This window comes from Ornithodoros turicata, chromosome 8, assembly GCF_037126465.1.
Source record: "Ornithodoros turicata isolate Travis chromosome 8, ASM3712646v1, whole genome shotgun sequence".
Taxonomy (NCBI): domain Eukaryota; kingdom Metazoa; phylum Arthropoda; class Arachnida; order Ixodida; family Argasidae; genus Ornithodoros; species Ornithodoros turicata.
Window position 1 is genome coordinate 22,930,584 of NC_088208.1, and position 17,530 is coordinate 22,948,113.

Genomic DNA, 17,530 nt, shown 5'->3' on the forward strand with positions numbered 1-17,530 from the left:
TCCTCTGCAACTAGCACACCCTATCTGATCGAAATCCCCCAGCTGCCTCTTCCAGCCTCACCCTTCGCCATGGGCTATTCCATTCTCTCTGCACCTCGTCCTCGTACATAGTTTCGCCCCTATTCCCTACCTGCACGCATTGACCATCAACTCAATGTTTCACGCTTTCACTGTAAACTGTAAACTACAACGTTTGCAATCTCCTTTCTTCCGCGCGCTGCGGTAAGCTCTCGAAAGAACCATCCCCACCGAATCAATAGAACATTTTCAGAGTGCTTTGTGCGAGCATGAATAAGACTGTCTACAGTTCAGGATATGTAACTCTCCGCCGGCGAAGTGCTAGACCAAAGCATTCAGCCAAATATTTACAGCAAACCTCACAACTACACAGAGCACAAGCCAGTACAAACCAGATTATATACAGTTCAGGAGATGCAACCTCTCCGCCAGCGACATGCAACAGCAAGACTGCCAGTCAAGTATTTACAACAAAAACAACAAAAAGAAGGTACACTATGAATAACACGTTATAAGTTATGACGCGTTGTTTCTCTCTGTCTCTCTTTCTCTCCCTCTCTTTTTTGTTTTTGATTTTGTTGTTGTTGCCGTTTTTTATGTGTGCTGCTACCTGTACCTCATTCTCCTTGGGAAACAGATAAATGAAATGGAATGAAATGAAATACCGACAGGCAATAGAACGGTACAACCACACACGAACATCTGATTACCTGTGTCATTTATTTTTCCAGGTGCAAGCACATTCAAGGCGAGGTTCCATTCATGCGCGAGACGAAGAAAACTCAGCGGTTCCAACGAAGGTAAGAGAGGAAGATTGGTGTTGACTGAACTGAAGGATATGGGAGTTTCTTTTCGATTACCGCCGTTGCTAGCGTCTGGGACACCTCATGCGGGAAAATTTCATGTGTACCTGTTCTGTATCACCGTCCGTTTCGTTAATAAGTGCGCACATATTCATCATTCTCATAGTCACACTCAGTGAGCATGGTTACGTTTACCTGGCCAGTGTTTCTTCGCGAATCAAGGCCGGAAAGGGTGGAGCACAAAGAGGATGAAGGAGAGTTGAATTGAATTATGAGGAAAGAGAAAAAGGGGAGAGGAAACAATTGTTTGTCACGCGAAATACATTTAAATACAACAGGCGACAGTTTGTATATGGACGTCAGGCCTAGCAACAGCTTCACTCTAAGGGAGGGAGAGAGAGAGAGAGAGAGAAATACAATAAGGTGAAAAGAACTTGACATCTTCCTAGAACGCAACACACAACTAGCCAGCCATCATCCCGAATGACATTGTTCTCTCTACTGATAGTGTTGAAAACAGTGTCACAAAAAGTGTCACAAAAGACAATAAGGTGGCGAGGACTTGACAGGTTCCTAGAACTCAACACACAACTAGCCAGCCATCATCCCGAATGGCATCGTTCACAGTGTCACAAAAAGCGTCTCGAATCGGCGTTCTCTCACCTGACAGTCTCGCAAACGGTGTCACAAAACGGCATATACGCCTCGTGCCTTACACAAAACCAATAGCCCACTCCAATCGTACTCATCAAAATGAAGCTGTCATTTTCTTGTTGCACAAGTCGGGAATGATAGAAGTATCATTCTTTGCAAAGACACCGTTACGTTGACACCAAAATAGAAGGAACAGAATTCACCTGTTGCGTCGTTCGTGATTTATGAGCGAAAGAACTTGCATTTCGCGCTTTCCCTGTCCCTCTGCTTCTCAGGAAGACCGGCAATGCGGAGAGGCTTCGGATTGGTCTCCTCAAACGACCTCTCGCTATGATTGGACATATCGTTTGTGGATACCAATGAGAGAACGCTCCGCCTTCTCGGCCTTCTTGAGAGAGGGGGGAGGGAGATAGGGAAAAGCATAAATTGCGCTTTCTTTCGCTCATAAATCACTAACGACGCGACGAACGACCCCGTTCCTTTTGTGTTGTTGTCAAAGTAACGAAATCTTTCATTGCACGAGGAGAAATTTTTGCACTTAAGTGGCCCTTTAAGAATGTAGTTTCCTAGATGGCAGTTACTCCCATTTTAGTCCCTTGATCCTGACATTTACTCCCCAGCACTGTGGACTGACTATTGTGGCAATGTGTCTGGCATCCAGAAGGACCCATTTACTCCTTTTGTTTTCCTTAGAGCGTATACAAGTGGTAACTTGTTCGATTATTTTATTACGGGTGGTACTTTTATGGCGATGCCCGCTGGTCGGTTAGTTGAGCATGGTTGGACAGTCTAGGGGTACAAACGCACTACGAATTGTTTTACCGCTTGCCTCGCAGACATAAGTTTCGTTCAATCGAATCACACCGACGTAATCCAATAAAAGTTGCAGGCCCACTGACAGAGAATACCGAGGCTGGCGGAAAACAATTTTTGCAGGACGGCAAGCAATGACGATTATATTATCTTCGTGTGTTCCATTTTTTTGTGCCCCCGTGCCTCGTTTATAGTGCCCGGGGAAATGGCTCATTTTTGTCTTGCTTCGGATCTTCTTGGATTTTCTGCGGTAGGTAGGTGGCTTGACGTCCGCGTTGTATTTTGTTATGTGTCTACGGAACAGATGATTGTTGTTTATGTTCATTGCACGTGTGGTTGAGATGCGTTGGCATTTCCTCGTGGATGGCGGTCCAATTGTTTAGAAGGGCCGAATGTATTAAGGGATGCACTGTGTGTTCCGTCGCTTCATGCGGCTGAGATAGCTTGTGTGGTGATTCGATGAAATGTTTAAGCGCTACATTAAAGGGGTGCCGTCTCTTTGATAGACGCGTTTCATTAAATCACGCACGCTCTGCACTTTCAAAACGCACCTTTACCATATAACATGGTAAAGTTCAACCGCTGCATAGACTGATCTGGTTATCAATCCTGACGCCCCCTTCTGATCATTAACGTAACGACATAAGTGTCACAAAAGGGCGTACGTCCCGCGCTTTCCACAAACCAGTGATGGCGCACTCAGAAAACAGAATTTCCAGCATAACACGCGCTCTGCCATCCATCATCCCGAATGATGTGATGTGATGTGATGTGATGTGATGTGATGTGATATGAATGACATCGCTCTCGCTCCCTTGACTGATTGAAAACAGGAGGCGTACGCCTTTTTGTGACACTATTGTAGTTTTGTTTCGTTGTATTTGTCAGAAAAATGCGGTATCTATTCTATATACGCTCCTATTTTTCTTCTTTGCTGTAAAACTTGGAATGCGTATTGCGGATTTGCCCTGCAGACCTTTGTTGTTTCGTAAAATAAACTTAAACTCATTGTAGGTTCACATCGATGAAGATAATTGTCATTCACGTTTATTTGGCGTAATTACGGCAACGTATCAGAGCCCATTTGAAGGAGTAGGCTAGTTTACGTCTACAAAACAGCGGAGCTTTACGCGTTGCTCGAAAAAGTAGTTAACTGTGGTTACTGTTACTCTTGTGGCAAGAGCCATTTTTGCCGCAACACATTACTGGGCTACAAATGTAGTCAAGTAGGCGCGAAAAGGGCAACGCCTTCGGCTACATTCCCAGTACAGTGCGCGGGCCCGCAACGGCAAAAAGGTCGCTTAGAGGTCACCGGGTGCGCATTTTCCGGCGCCGTCCACCGCGTTGCCTATTTTCTGTTACGCCATTCACGTGCTAACCACTGCGCAGTGCGTGCCAAGGCCTCGAACTCGTCGGTATATCTCGAGATTACGGCGGAAGACGGTTTAGACACTCTCGCCGTTCACAGTTCCCCGCTTCGCGAGCTCCCGTCTGGACAGTGGGAGCGTAGCTTTACTTTCGGTTCGGGCAAACAGTTTAGGTCACAGTGCACAGTGCGTTCAAACACTGGCGCCCCAGTGAGCACGACAGCTGTCAGATAGCGGAAGCACCACCTGGAAGGAATGCGAAGATATTTTATGTATGAGTCGATGTGAATATTATATCTCTGAACATCCCAAACACACGATACGCAAACACTATTTACGTATACGTACGAGGTAGCAAGGTCGCATTTGCATATCAGTGAAGTCGCTGCTTCGGAATGCTGCATTTCATTCACCCGGAGCAAAAGCTGCCTGTCAACATTGTCGTCCGTCTGTTACAGCGGTTTCTGCAGGTACACTTACGACTCTTTCGACAGCCGTGGTGGGCTGAACTTCTGTGTTTTATTGTAAGTCACTTGGAATTTCCAACTCATTCACCGTATTCGATGCATACGATTTACTGTACATCCAGTAGAATGCGATAGCAAGGGACGAAAGTGAGCAGCCGCTCCGTACAGAAAATGGACGTGCGCAGTGTTGTAACAATGGGGAGGGAGAGTATGTTTGTTAAAAAAGAAAAGGGGAGAAAGGAATGGTTAGCCAAGCAAAAAGCCTGCTTGCTCTTCCTTGGCATAAAAGAAAAGAAAAGAGAAAGTGTGTACAACAACGTGACAACGTAACAGTGGTTTCCGCTTGCTGTTATGGAACAGCAGATCAGGTAGGAAAGACCGGATTCGTCTGTCCATGAGCGTGTAGTCGAAGAGTCCATGATTGGGGGGAGGGGGGGGGCTGAGCTTGGGCACGTAAAAGGATGACACGACACCAACAACACGAAAAGCAGTCTCGTTTTAATGCGTGAGCGTTAGAGTCCTCTGTACTCAAGAATCACGGTGTGGCACGTCTGTAGCCACGGCGCGGCGCGCATGCGCGGTCAGTGGAGAGGGTAGGAGAGGGCGCGTGGAGCACGCGCGACACTGCGCTGCGCACCGGCCAGTGTAGCTGTGGTGGTCGACAAGGTCAGACGTGGCTGCGTGGGCGCGCCACGGGTTATGAAAGCTGTGCGAAGGAGCGGCGGCGAAAGAAGGCTGCGAGACGGCGCCGCTAAGCTGAATCGGAATATAAGCCCAAAAGGCTCGTTTGGCTGCGAATGCTGTCGTGCGTTAGCGTTGTGAAGGGTCGTGTGAAGTTTTGTGTGGCGTTGTGAAGGGGAGTTCCCAAGGGGTTTTCAAGGTTTTAATGCTAACGCATTTCCGCTGGATCCACCAATGGACACCCGTGTTTTTTTTTTTCTTTTCCGAATAAGTTTATTCTTACTTACAGAGTTTCAGTAACCGAGCTCTTGGTGTCGTGTCTGCTGTCATGTGTCCAAGCTCAGGCTTCTCCAATCATGGCCATCGTCCACCAGCTTGCCTGCGTTTATGCCATTTTGTCTGTACTCGAAAAGTAGTCGGTTAGTCGCTAATGGATTGTACAAAATTGTAATCAGATGACCTGAGAAATTGTTTGCACGCGAACCTAGTCGATTTCTAGGTAAATTACTCAAAGTAATTGATCGCTAGTAACGCGTTACGTACAAGTCTGGCAAATACACCACGGCGCATTCGTAATAGTAATCTTACTGGGTGAAAGCATGGCGCAGACGTTTTCCACCAGTGCTCCCGTCGTGTATTGCTCTGAAGTATTAATGATCTCGAGGTTCGATATCAGATTGTGTTTCCATTAAACTGGTGCGTCGATATTGCGAGTCCCTTTTTTAATGAGTAAGATGAGACAAAAGAGACGTAAATTGTTCTTCCACCATTACTCATTATACCGTGGAATGAGTCCACACCACCGTCAGTAAATTTCTTCATACGCTTCCATTATTCTTGTGAACATACATCCTGCAACAGACATCTCCAGTATTAATGTCGATGAAGATGGGAATGTACACTTCCGTTCGAAATGGAATGCGGCAAAGGCTGGACGACATTATACCCCTCCACAGTCGATATCGTTGGTCGGAATCTTGTCGGTGTCGTAGCTAATGACAAGGGAGAAGATTGAAGCGGGAGAAGAGAAATGCCGGTCTCAATGAAAATAGAGAGAGAAGACGACCACAATATGCACTTATAAGAAAATAAATAGCAGCGGGAATAAGAAATGTGGGGGGCGGCTTCGGAAAAACAGAGACAGGCGGCATCTGGAACGGACTTCTCCAGGAAAAAGAAATGCCACTGAACGCAAGGACAGCGTCAGGGCAGGAGTTTGCAACTGCTTCGTCTATTACATATAGTCGCTACAAAAAATAAAAAGATAAATATAAAGTGGAGAACAAAAAGTGAAACGGGGAATGAAGAAGGAAGAGAACTTCGACCAACCGTGGAAAATACGCTTCATGGCCCTTCGACCAGCATGCGTCAATGCCACGAGCCATTGCTGTGGTAGTGCGTTCCAAACAGTCAGCTAACGGTAGGGAGCAACAGCAAACTCTTAAAGGTACACCAGCTCGCAAGGCTGATGTGTGGTTAGTGTGCTGGCCACGTCACGTGGAGACTGGTAACTAGGTACCCCGGTTCGAATCCCGGTGCCGGATGTGCTGTCTGAGGTGTTTCCTGTGTTTTCCTCAGACGCTGTCAGACATATATCGGCGCAGTTCCCTTAGAAGCCGGCCCAGGGCGCACATTTCCCCCTGAGCGTTGCCCACCTACGTGAGGCCGGCAACGGTGAGCCCTTTCGCAAGCACCACCACCGTCTTAAAGGTGCGCTGAAGTGCAAACAGTTCTTCTCGCGGACTGCAAGATGCCGTTACCTTGACACGAACACAAAAGGAACGGGATTCATCGGTTACATCGTCCGTGACTTATAAGGAAAGAATCCGCGCTTTACACTTTCCCTCCCCTTCTCAAGAAGCCCGACATTGCGGAGAGGCCTCGGATTGGTCTCTTGAAACGACCTCCCGCGACGATTGGACTAATTCGTTTGAGGAGATCAATGGGAGCCCGCTCCACATTGAACAGCAACAGTTTGAAGCATGCGGGTGCGTTACTTTCTGAGTCATAGGTTTCGTGCGAGCGCCTAACCCTATTGCGGACGTCTTTAGGACATTGTAGGCCCAGAACCCCAGAAACGAGTCTCACGTTTTGAGTGTGCGTGAGTTTGAGTCATACTTATTTATTCAGTAATACGCACCAACATGCACGACAATATAAAAACGACAATTCGTGACGTTTCGGAATCCATGCGGATTCCATCATCAGAATGCCGCGAAAGTGTCTGCCCAAGTCTATTTAAGCACCAAGAGGGTGTAGCATTGGTGTAGGGGTCCGCGGTGTTTGCTAATAGCTCCCTGTTTTTTGTGTTTTTATTGTTTTTTTTTATGCACAGATTTGGACAAAGGTTTACGGAACAGGCGAGCGGCGTACCTTTGCTTCGGCGTGACGCCCTAGCGGCTGGCGGAAGCCGGTGAGTCCACTGTTCCGGAGCGGTTGAAGGGTCATTAGAAGGGGGCGCTGTTAGCGACACAGAGCGGTCGCTTCCACTTCCTGCGTGTCGGTTACAGCGCACCCTTCCCACCCCTCCGAAAGAGTGAACTCACCCGCCATCGCCAGCCGCTGGGGTGTCGCGTTTAAGAAAAAGTACGGCGCTCGGGTGTTCCGTAAACTTTCTTCCCAAACCTAGTACCAGGGTTCCAACTTTTAGGTACTTCCCAGCGATTCTGGCGATGGCTAATATGACTGGTTTACCTAAATTCAAAGCTACGGTCCTGCATTTCGTGCGTGTTCCTATAGAGTTCAGATTGTTTTCTTGTGGCCACTTCGACATCCCTTCTGCGTTCATTCATATACGTTTCCGTGTGTTCACGGCCGTGTAGTCACAACAGGATACCTTGTAAACGATTCAATGTTCCTCGTTTGCAGCTGTCTTATCGTTAGGATGACATAACAGTCGTTCGGACACTTGGTCGTAACATGTGAACTGTTTTTGAAACACTTACTTGTTCTCCGTCTATCTCCCCGGTACCTTACAAACAACGATGTCCTCCCTCTACCGTTCTGTATATAGGGGGGGGGGGGGGGGGTGTCGAGGTAGCTTGCCGTTGTTGGCCGCACTCAAGTGGGCATCGTCGTCGTCGTCGTCGTCGTCGTCGTTCTGTATATAGACCCTGTCACATTACTCTCAAGCCACCAGTCTCCGTGCGCTCCTTTTAGCCTCGTTCCCAGTGTTGACACAGCAGGGGTGGACTGCCAAAATCTCTCTTCCCATTGGGATGAATATTGGTGGCCGCCGTCTTTAAAGGGTATTACTGACGATAACGTAACATTCCATGCAACTAGTCATCCGGTAAACATTCGTAGCGTATCAACGTTCGAAAGATCAAGGAAAAAGAAGATTGCTTGCTTCCGCGTGCAATATGCGTAGTTGTTCACGTGAGGCGTGCTGGCCAATCCGATATCTTTTCGATACCGGTTCCCGGAATCCCGAGCGGGAGCAAATAACGGGAACCAAATGAACACGAACGGACACGAAAATGAACGAAAAAACGTGCGGGAAAATGAAGGATCTCGTGCAAACGGCAGTCCACTCGTGCACAGTTCCTGTGACTACCACGTGGTGGCAGCACTAATGGCGGCGCTGATTAATTGAATCGCGTTTTTGTGTATACTCTAGACAAGGGAAAGGTAACGGAATCGTTTTCGTTTCCGTTACCATCTCCGTTACTGACCCCTTATTTGTTTCTGTATCACTTTCGGTTACCACCGTTGTTGCTTTCGTTTCCGTTCCGTTCCGTTTCGGTTTTCGGTACCGCCCCACCTCCAGCGTTTTGTTTTCCTTCTTTCTTTTCTTTCCTTTTTTTTAATTAAAAAAAAAGAGCGTCGAGACCGTGACAAAACTTAATCCCTCTACTTTCTGAAGTTTTTTTTTTTTTTGAGGACTCCAGGGATACATGCATACAAGAGACAACGTTTATTCAACAACAACAACAACATATATATTATGATGATGAAGTGGGGAGGTTTTCCACTCTAGGAGTGGAACGCTACCCCATAGCTAGGGGTCTAATATGAGTGGTGACAGATGACGATGAGAGATGACGGGAATGATCGAAGTGGCGATGACGATGCTGGACGTGATCGTGGTGGTGGGAGTGTCCGAGGGCGCTGCTGGGGTCATAGTGAGTCCTTTAGGCCTGTCGCCTCAAAGAAGTCAACCACGTGACGTAAGGCCGCCCTGGAGCCGGCCGCGGTGTCCCAAGGGCCGAGGATGGTCGACAAGTTGAAGGGGCGGCAGCCAAGGGTGGCAAGCTGCAACTGCAGTGTACGCCTCTCGTTGACATAGGTCCTGCAGCGGAGGAGTATGTGCTCAACGTTGGCAAGTACGCCACACTCGTTGCACATAGGGCTAGCCTCACAGCCTAGCTGGTATCGATAGGACGGAGTGAAGGCCACATTCAGACGTAGCCTGTGGATGAGTGACTTCAGAGGACGAGGAAGCTTTGCAGGCAGTCGGTATATGACAGCGTTGGGTCTACATTCCCCAAAGAGGACATAGTTGGAATGTCGTGTTGCCACTGTAGGGTAGACCAGGAATCGGACAAATGCCTGAGGAGGGATCTTCTGTCTCCTCTCGAGAGTATAATGGGCATAGAAGGTCGTTGTTGGTGTGCAGCGGCAGCGGCAGCGTCGGCCTCGTGGTTCCCAGTTATTCCGCAATGCCCTGGAACCCACTGAAAGGCAACGTAGTGGGAGCGATCTTGTAGGGACTTCAGGGCGCACAGGATGTCTATCACCACTGAGGCAAGGGAACCGCGGGTGCCCATGTTTTTAATGCACAGGAGAGCTGCTTTGGAGTCTGTGTAAATTACCCAGTGCCGGGGTTCACAGTCTTCCGCATATGTCAAAAATAACAAGATAGCATAAAGTTCAGCGGATGTCGATGAGGTACGGTGAGATAGACGACACCCACGTGTAACAGACTGTGATGGAATGGCAAAGGCTGAAGATGAGTGTCCCTGGTCGACGATCCATCCGTGTATACAGCGGTACTGTTGCGGTATTGAGCCTCGACGAAGTCAAGGGTAAGTTGCCTAAGAATAAAATCAGGATAGTTCTTTTTGTTGTTCTTGAGACCGGGGATGGAGACAGTGACAGACGGCGATGGCAACGTCCATGGAGGAACTTTGTGTGCCGTCTGGTCGACTATGAATTTTGGGATATGAGGTCTGAATGATGTCACAGCAGCATGAACCGTCGCGTTCCGTCTGGCGTGAAGCTTGCGAATCAGAGTGTGACGGTTATGATGGGCACGTAGACGCAGATAGTGGCGTGCAGTTTCCCGAGTACGGAGAACCTCAATGGGGATGTCCCTGGCCTCAGCCACTACTAGATGAGTTTCAGCGCCTCGTGGGACCCCAAGACATACCCGAAGGCTGCGCGCTAGCATGGCTCGAATCCTTTGAATCAGTGTCTGAGGAAGTCCGTGTAGGACGGGAAGGCTGTACATCACTGAGCCACGAACCAGGGCATTGTGCAACATGAGGAGATCCTTCTCGTCTCGCCCAACGTTTATTCAAAATACACATATAGGTACGTGATTTCTGTGAACAGCTAATATGAACATGGTTTCCAGGAATGTTACTCACGCTTGCAACTTCCAGGTCACCATAAGCGTATAAGAACTATGCTTCTTCTATTTACTGTGTACTACTTACGTACTTATATGCTCCAGTTTGATAGTTCATTTTAGTTTTAGTTCAGTTAATTTTAGTTTGCTTCACTGAGGTTTATTTCATAAATTTATCTACATGATATGGTGAAGAACTGCAATAATTCGGGTCCTGCGGTACCTGAATTATTACCGTAAATTATTGTCTTTTCCGTTTCTGTTACCTTTACCTGCTCTAGGCTCCATGGCTTACTGCGCCGTGCCATGCTCGAACCCACGCGCTGATCCAGTCACTTATGGAGCTGCCTATCGATAGTGTCACCACCGTCGCCATCCCACGCGCATCGCTAGCGCAATAAAAAAAAAGAAAAAAAAAGAAAAGAGGAGAACCAAAATTCTTCGTACTGCCTGTCTCGAAAAAGGATGTCACAAATTCCTTCTTGCTTCGCGACACTTAATCCAACGTGCCTTTCTGACGCGCGTCGATTGAAATTGAGATAAAGGGTTTGGGAAAGGTCTCAATATTCGCCGATGCGATTTCAGGGACGCCGGCGCTGGTGGGAGAGGCGAGATCTCGTCACCGAAATATATATTCGATGGCTTATTCATATATATACCTGCACGGAGGAAGCCGGGTGAGGTATCTTCGTCTCAAGTGGGTGCGGCCCGAAGGCAATTCACCGCAGGCCGTATTGACAGCGCCCCCTTTGAAGCGATCTCCAAATCGAGCGGGAATCTAATCAAGCACCGTGCGTTCCTGCTTTGAGAGTATTCTTCATTCTGCCCCCCCCCCCCCCCGTTTCCCGTTTTCTGCCTCGATTTTCTTTCACATATATTGCCAGCCTTGTTTTTCTCTGCAGTATTTTGTAAACCTGCTGCAGGGCCGTATTTAGAGCGTCGAGTGCACCCGCCCGTTTTTTTTTTTTCGTTCAGTTTTCTAGGACTGTAAATCAGATTTTGTTTGTACGACTCTGTAACTTTTGCTTTTTCCATTTTTTCTTGAAATATTTGACACGAGGAGGGCGCAGATTCCCGATGAATCTTCGATTGTTTGCCTTAATGTGATAATAATTACAAACTCTGGGGAATTTTATTTTTCGTGTGTGTGTATCTGCGGAGCAACGATACAAAAAGCAGCTGTCCGCGCGCGAAGGAACCGCTTGCGTTGAGTAAACAAGCAAAGATTTTTTTTTTTGGCAAAATAGCAAATATTTTTTTTTGGCATGTGGGATATTGGCCCAGGCCGACTTTTTATTTTTTTATTTTTCATTCTTTTCATTATTTTTTATTTTTCTTATTTTTTGCGAGAGGGTATGCAACTACAAAGGTGAATTACTACCTAAAACACATTAATCAACGTTTAAATTGCAGGTTTTCGGAAAATGTGACGGTCAGATTCAAAGGCTCTCATTATTTAAAGCCTTTTTTTTTTCACTCTCTCTCTCTGTCTCTAATCGTGAGACGAGCACGTGCTTGGAGATATCCATCGCGACATTCGCCCAGCGAAAACTTCGCCACCACGGCCACCTGTGACCAGTAGCGTAACGGCAACGTGTCCCAAAAAGGCGTACGCCTTCCGTGTTCAACAAATCAGGACAGATGACGTATGATATCGTTCGGAATGATGGCTCCCTGGAATCATGTTATGCGGTGCAGAGCCCTGTATTGGCTCTATACATGGCTTCTGGTTTTAGAGCCTACAACAAAACCGTCTTTCAAGAAGAACCTGACATGGTGGAAGCTTATCCAAGAGTGTTGGTCTTAATCAGATCGCTTCTTTGTTTTGTCAGGCATAGGCTCTAAGAAAGAGCGGAGTCAACTGGGTAACTGGTTAATGATAATAACTTCAATTCTATTCGATTTATTGCAGACTAAGGATACAGAACCAGTTCTGGCCCGCCCAAGCCTAAAAGGTTTGTGGGTGTGTAATAATTACAAAAGAAAAATTCAATTCAATTCTTTTTTTTTCACAATGCCTCCAATACTACAAATAATAATGAATAACTACAAGAAATCATTACGATATTTCATTCCTGCATATCTACAAATGCAGAGGACAGTATGAATTACGCCTTTTTGCATGTGGCTAACCCATTTCATTGTGACCCCGACAGCGCCCTCGGGCATTCCCACCATCACGATCAGGACCGCCATCGCCACTCCGATCATCATCGACATCTCTCATCACCCTCATCTCTCAGCATCGTCATCACCCATATTAGACCCCCTGGCTATGGGGGTAACGTTCCACTGCTACAGTGGAAAACCTTCCCACTTCATCGTGAAAATACAGTTGTTGTTCATAGGCAGCCAGTGACCGAACAACTTACACAGGGCGAAGAGAAAAACTTTAAACAAAGAGAGAGGAATTTTAAAAAAAATTACTCCCGAATACTCCTCATTTTAGACCCCTGACATTTACTCCCCCGCACTGCAAACGGTCCCTAAACTTCGCAAATGGTATCTTAAATGTAACAGTCCACGTCAATACGTGTCCGGCGGTTCTTTGATGCAGCAACGCAATATCGTTAATTTGATAACAATATAATGAAGCAATTTTCTTCCTCCAAATGAGAAATAGTTATTAGATAAATTGATAAACTGATTCATTGTTTCTTGATAGATTGTTCACTGTGCATGCCCCGTGGCTTGGTGGCTACGACGATGGTATTCCACGCCAAGACTGGGAGGTGACCCGCGGGTTCAAAACCCGGGCGCCGGCCGTCCTTGTCTGGGTGTTTTCCCTGGTATTTGCCACAGACGCTTTAAGACGAATGTCGGCATGTTTCCCAAGAAGTCGGCCCAGGGCGCACGATCCACCCCGAGCAACATGCCGGCACACGGGCAGGCAGATCGCTGGGAAATAGCACGCCTCCACCACTACAATGCATGTCACGAGATTTCCATAAATTGACATTCCAGATCAATTCGAACCAGCTCCAGTGGCATAGTGGTTAGTATGATTGCTTTCCACGCCGAGACTGGGGGGGTGACACGGGTTCGAATCCTGTCACCGGCTGTGCTGTCACGGGGTTTTCCCTGGGTTTTCCGAAGACTTTCCAGACGAATGTCGGCGCAGTTCCTTCAGAAGTCGGCCCAGGACGCGTACTCAACCCCCTATCCCCCACTCCTTCCTGCTGTCCTCTCTCCATCTGTCCACGTCTGTACGCCGCTCATAGCCACTGTTGCTTCGCGGCGCAAACATGGAACTTAAAAAAAGATCAATTCAAATGTTTGTTTGTTTGTAAGGAAAAAAAACGAGAAGAAATCGAACTCGTCTCCCGACTTGTTCTGATACTCCTAACACAAATTCTCCCCCCCCCCCCACACACACCCCACCCCCAAAAAATACTTCTCTCTACTCGCAAGTTCACTATATTCAGATGTTCGCTATTCAGAAGTCCACTAGAAGTCCACTATTCACAATTATCACACGTTAGTCGCGCCATCAATAGACTTCCTTATTGCCAACTTTAGGATGGGACAACCGTGAGCTTGCCCACATCACGCTTCAAAAATAGTTCTGCCCTCGCCCTTTTTAATAACGTTTTTCTTTTTTTTTTACAAAAGGAAGGGCCACCTGTACGTTTGTATTGTTGAGTGATTAGATGAGTATCGATTGAATAGATGATGATGCATGTATTGGCATCGAGGCAAGCGCCACCTGGGGCACGCAGTGTATTGGCATCAAATGGAAGGCCGGCCACAGGGGCAGGCTTCCTGCAGCATCTCAAATAGACTCGAACAACATTCTGAATACCAACTCTCACCCAGCGACTAAGGCTGGTCAGAGATTGCTATACGTGTCCGTTTCGCCATGCAACAGTCCATGACACTGGAAAGCTGCAAGTGGGAGAACAACACGAGGATGCGGACATCTCATAGATTAACATGGAACTTGCCATTGTCCACCCTGAAGAGGATGTCAGAGGTCATCCAGCGACGGTGAAACTCAACTGCTCCAAGCACCGCACGCTCCCTGCAAAGAACTTTGCGAATACCGGCGTTAACTAGCCGAATCACCTCCTGCACACTGCGGCTCTCCTGCGCGTGCACTCGTCGACAGCGTGAAATCCACACTTGGTAGTTGATTTCGACCACCAAGAGCACAAAATGCCGCCTATCCCGCAGCGAGACAGGGAGGGGGTACAGACCACGAACTGTGCTCCGCTCAACATCCGTCAGGCTATAGAGGCCTGCTACACGATGCCACAGGGCACCCGGCAACAAACATAAACTGAAAGCATGTTCTGCTGACTCCCTGTGCTCGCAGAAGGGACAGCCGGGTGACGTTACACCAAAACGGGAAAAACGCTCACGCAGCGGCAAGACGTCATGCGCTAAGCGCCACTGAAGACTGGCCCGCCGGGCGTCCAACCAGCCAGCAGTGGTCGTACGCCACGCTATGTGGCGCTGAATAGGCGCCGAGTTCGGGGGTGGCCGACTAAGCGCAAGAAGTGCCATGTAAAGGCGCCGCACGGGCATGATGTTACGTCATCATCAGGGAAAGAAGCTCGCAGGCTGCGCATTGCCACAACGTATGCCTTCAGGTGGGGAGCCACGGACTCTGAGCGCGGGCGAGTGTGTGTCAGCTCAGAAAAAAAACGAATGTCGGGTCCTAACAGAAAAGTTAGTAGACCCTGAGCAGGATGCCGCTGCTCTAGGAGACCGTGAAAGATCGCGCGCAGACCTAAGGCAAGGCACTTCAATTTGAAATCAAGGGCAAGGGCGTGCCTTGAAGCAGCGTCAGCGTGCCTTGGAGCATTACGAGACTGCCAGAGGCAGTGGTAGAAGAAGAACAACATTCCCGGTGTGTGCAGCAGCATCGTCAGCCGGGGTAAACCATAACCGAAGCAGATGACGGAGCAGTGTCCCTCAAAGTTCCCATGCTGCATTGCGCCGCGCGCTTGGTGGCGCGCGCATCTTTTTAAAATCGCCTATTCAAAAGTATATTCATGTATGTACATAGATGTACCTCACCCCGCAATGGATGTTGGCCACGAACGGACTAAAACTTGCTCCTGTTCTCTTAAAGCGTGTGGAGTGCCTCACAAAGCAGAGATAGACTTCTCGAAGTGTTATAGTGTTAGCAGCACAATTTAGCGCAAGCTATTCGTGTCATTCACACAAAGGGAGAGGAAAGCTGTGCACCGTTTACGGGCGCAGCTTATATCTTACGGACAGTTACTCACGCTACCCTGCTACGATGCCCGAGGAAAGCAATACGTATAACGCCCCTTAATTACGCCCCTTATGCGCCTCTCTTGACGCTGTGCGAAGAAAATATACCTCCGTTGCTGCTCGAACACTTTCCAACAAGACTTTTCTCATTCTCGTGGGGTAATGGAGGGAAACCGTGCAAAGTGGGTGGTTTCCAGTGGCGCCCCCTATAAGCTGAAGAGTTTTTTAATAATGGCGCGGCTCGAAAGCATGCTTGACTGGCCACGAGTGAGGAAAGTTTAGATATGAGAGAGGCCTGTAAAATATATGGCGCCAAGAACAGAAGCACGATGTATATATATATATATATATATATATATATATATATATCCATAATTTTAAGGCAGTCCCACGCGTGCAGTTATGGGGGTGAGAAAATTATGGCATCCTAGCTGACAGGAGTTACTCTACCGTAGCTGGATGGTTTATTAGGTGTAACGTAATCCAATTGGGGCTCGTAACGCTGGAAAATCTTGTTTGTAATATGCCGTGATGCTATCTTTACCATCTACTTCTTCTGGTAGTTTGTCTACGAAAAGAAACAAATATTTAAGCGCTTTTGTTTGCGCCCTTGTCGTTTCAACACAGAGAGTTCGCTTTATCGCTCTGCAAGCCGGTGCGAATCACGTATCTTGCGTCACAACCCGTATATATGCAGTAAGTCCTCGTAATAACGGAGTTAACAGGACGAAAAAAAAAGAATTCGATATAAGCGATAGTTCGATAAAAGCGGAGGTGCCGCAAAGGCAGTGACGGGAGCCTCAGAAGCGGTATTGAGATGTGCAGACAAACCTTGATACTGATGGCGAATTCCATTGGGAGAGCAATTTTTGCCCGACGCTGGGTGGGGGTTTCGTGCATGCTCCGGAGGGGTCGCACGGGTTTGCTTCGTCAGTGGAATGCTGGCATTCAAAGTAGTGCGATGCGCGCTTTGTGCAGCGATACGAGTGCTTTCTCGGGTTTGCTTTTTTCCTCGTGGGATTCAGCAAACTGCTTCGGAATCGCGCCGTATAATTACACACCGCGTGACGCGCAGTGTTTACGCTGCGCAAGAGGCGCAGGACTACCTGCGCAACACACGAGTAAAAAAAAGAAAGAAAAGAAAACATCACGGCCTCACTTATCGCGCGCATGCCCCCTCTTCCCTGTTATTATAATAATGGTACAAGCGCTGCTACACGTAAGATTAGTCTGCGTAGTGTGGCGACATGTTGCACATGCCGCAGGGTATGGTCGTGGTTACCGCTGCGCAATTAAACTTGGAATCATCCACCTCTTCTCTGTCGTGTTCCGCTGAGGTAATCGCTGGGTCAGAAACTATTAATCCTTGGAACAAATTGTTTTGCCCCTGCTACAGTGGAACAATCAACGTATGCCCCGCTCTCAATGGAACAGTTTTTGCCCTTTCCTGGGGCAAAACTTTGACCCAGCTCTGCCAATGAGAGAGTGAGTGAGAGGGAGAGAAAGAGAAAAGGCGCGAGGTATGGGATTGCCGTATACGGGCTTTCGCTGGCTCGCTCTTAGCACAAGCGTGATAAGTTTACAAGACACTTCACATAATAATCCGGTCCCATCACAGAGCGCCATGCACCTCACACATAGCACCTCACAATGCGTAGGACTTTTGGAGTAGTCAGTCCTGACTGGGTCGGGGCTAACCTTTCCATATCTTTCTTTCATATCCAATCCAATCCAATCCAATCGAGGACCATCCGGGCCGTCGCGATTTCCTCAGGACAATGGCATTGTAGAATTAGTATTGTTAGTAGTGTTGGATAAGTGTGTGGTGTAACGCGTCTGAACGATGTATTGTGGTTGTGATGTTTATTAAATATATTCTGAACAGAATTCGAAAGCGTTAACGAATATATAATCACGGGGAGGAGAAAGGGA

At 47.8% G+C, this 17,530-nt stretch overlaps 1 protein-coding gene across 4 annotated transcripts in view; it reads left to right on the top strand.

Annotated features, from left to right (window-relative positions):
• Positions 1 to 17,530, top strand: part of LOC135366718 (5-hydroxytryptamine receptor 2A-like) — a 312,589-nt gene that overhangs the window by 174,851 nt on the left and 120,208 nt on the right. For 3 of the 4 annotated variants that reach the window (XM_064599554.1, XM_064599552.1, XM_064599553.1), the window contains exon 4: positions 750 to 818. The exons of the other annotated variant lie outside the window; for it this stretch is intronic. The gene's annotated coding sequence lies outside the window, so the exon portion shown is untranslated. The remainder of the gene's footprint in view (positions 1 to 749; positions 819 to 17,530) is intronic. 4 annotated transcript variants of the gene reach the window in all.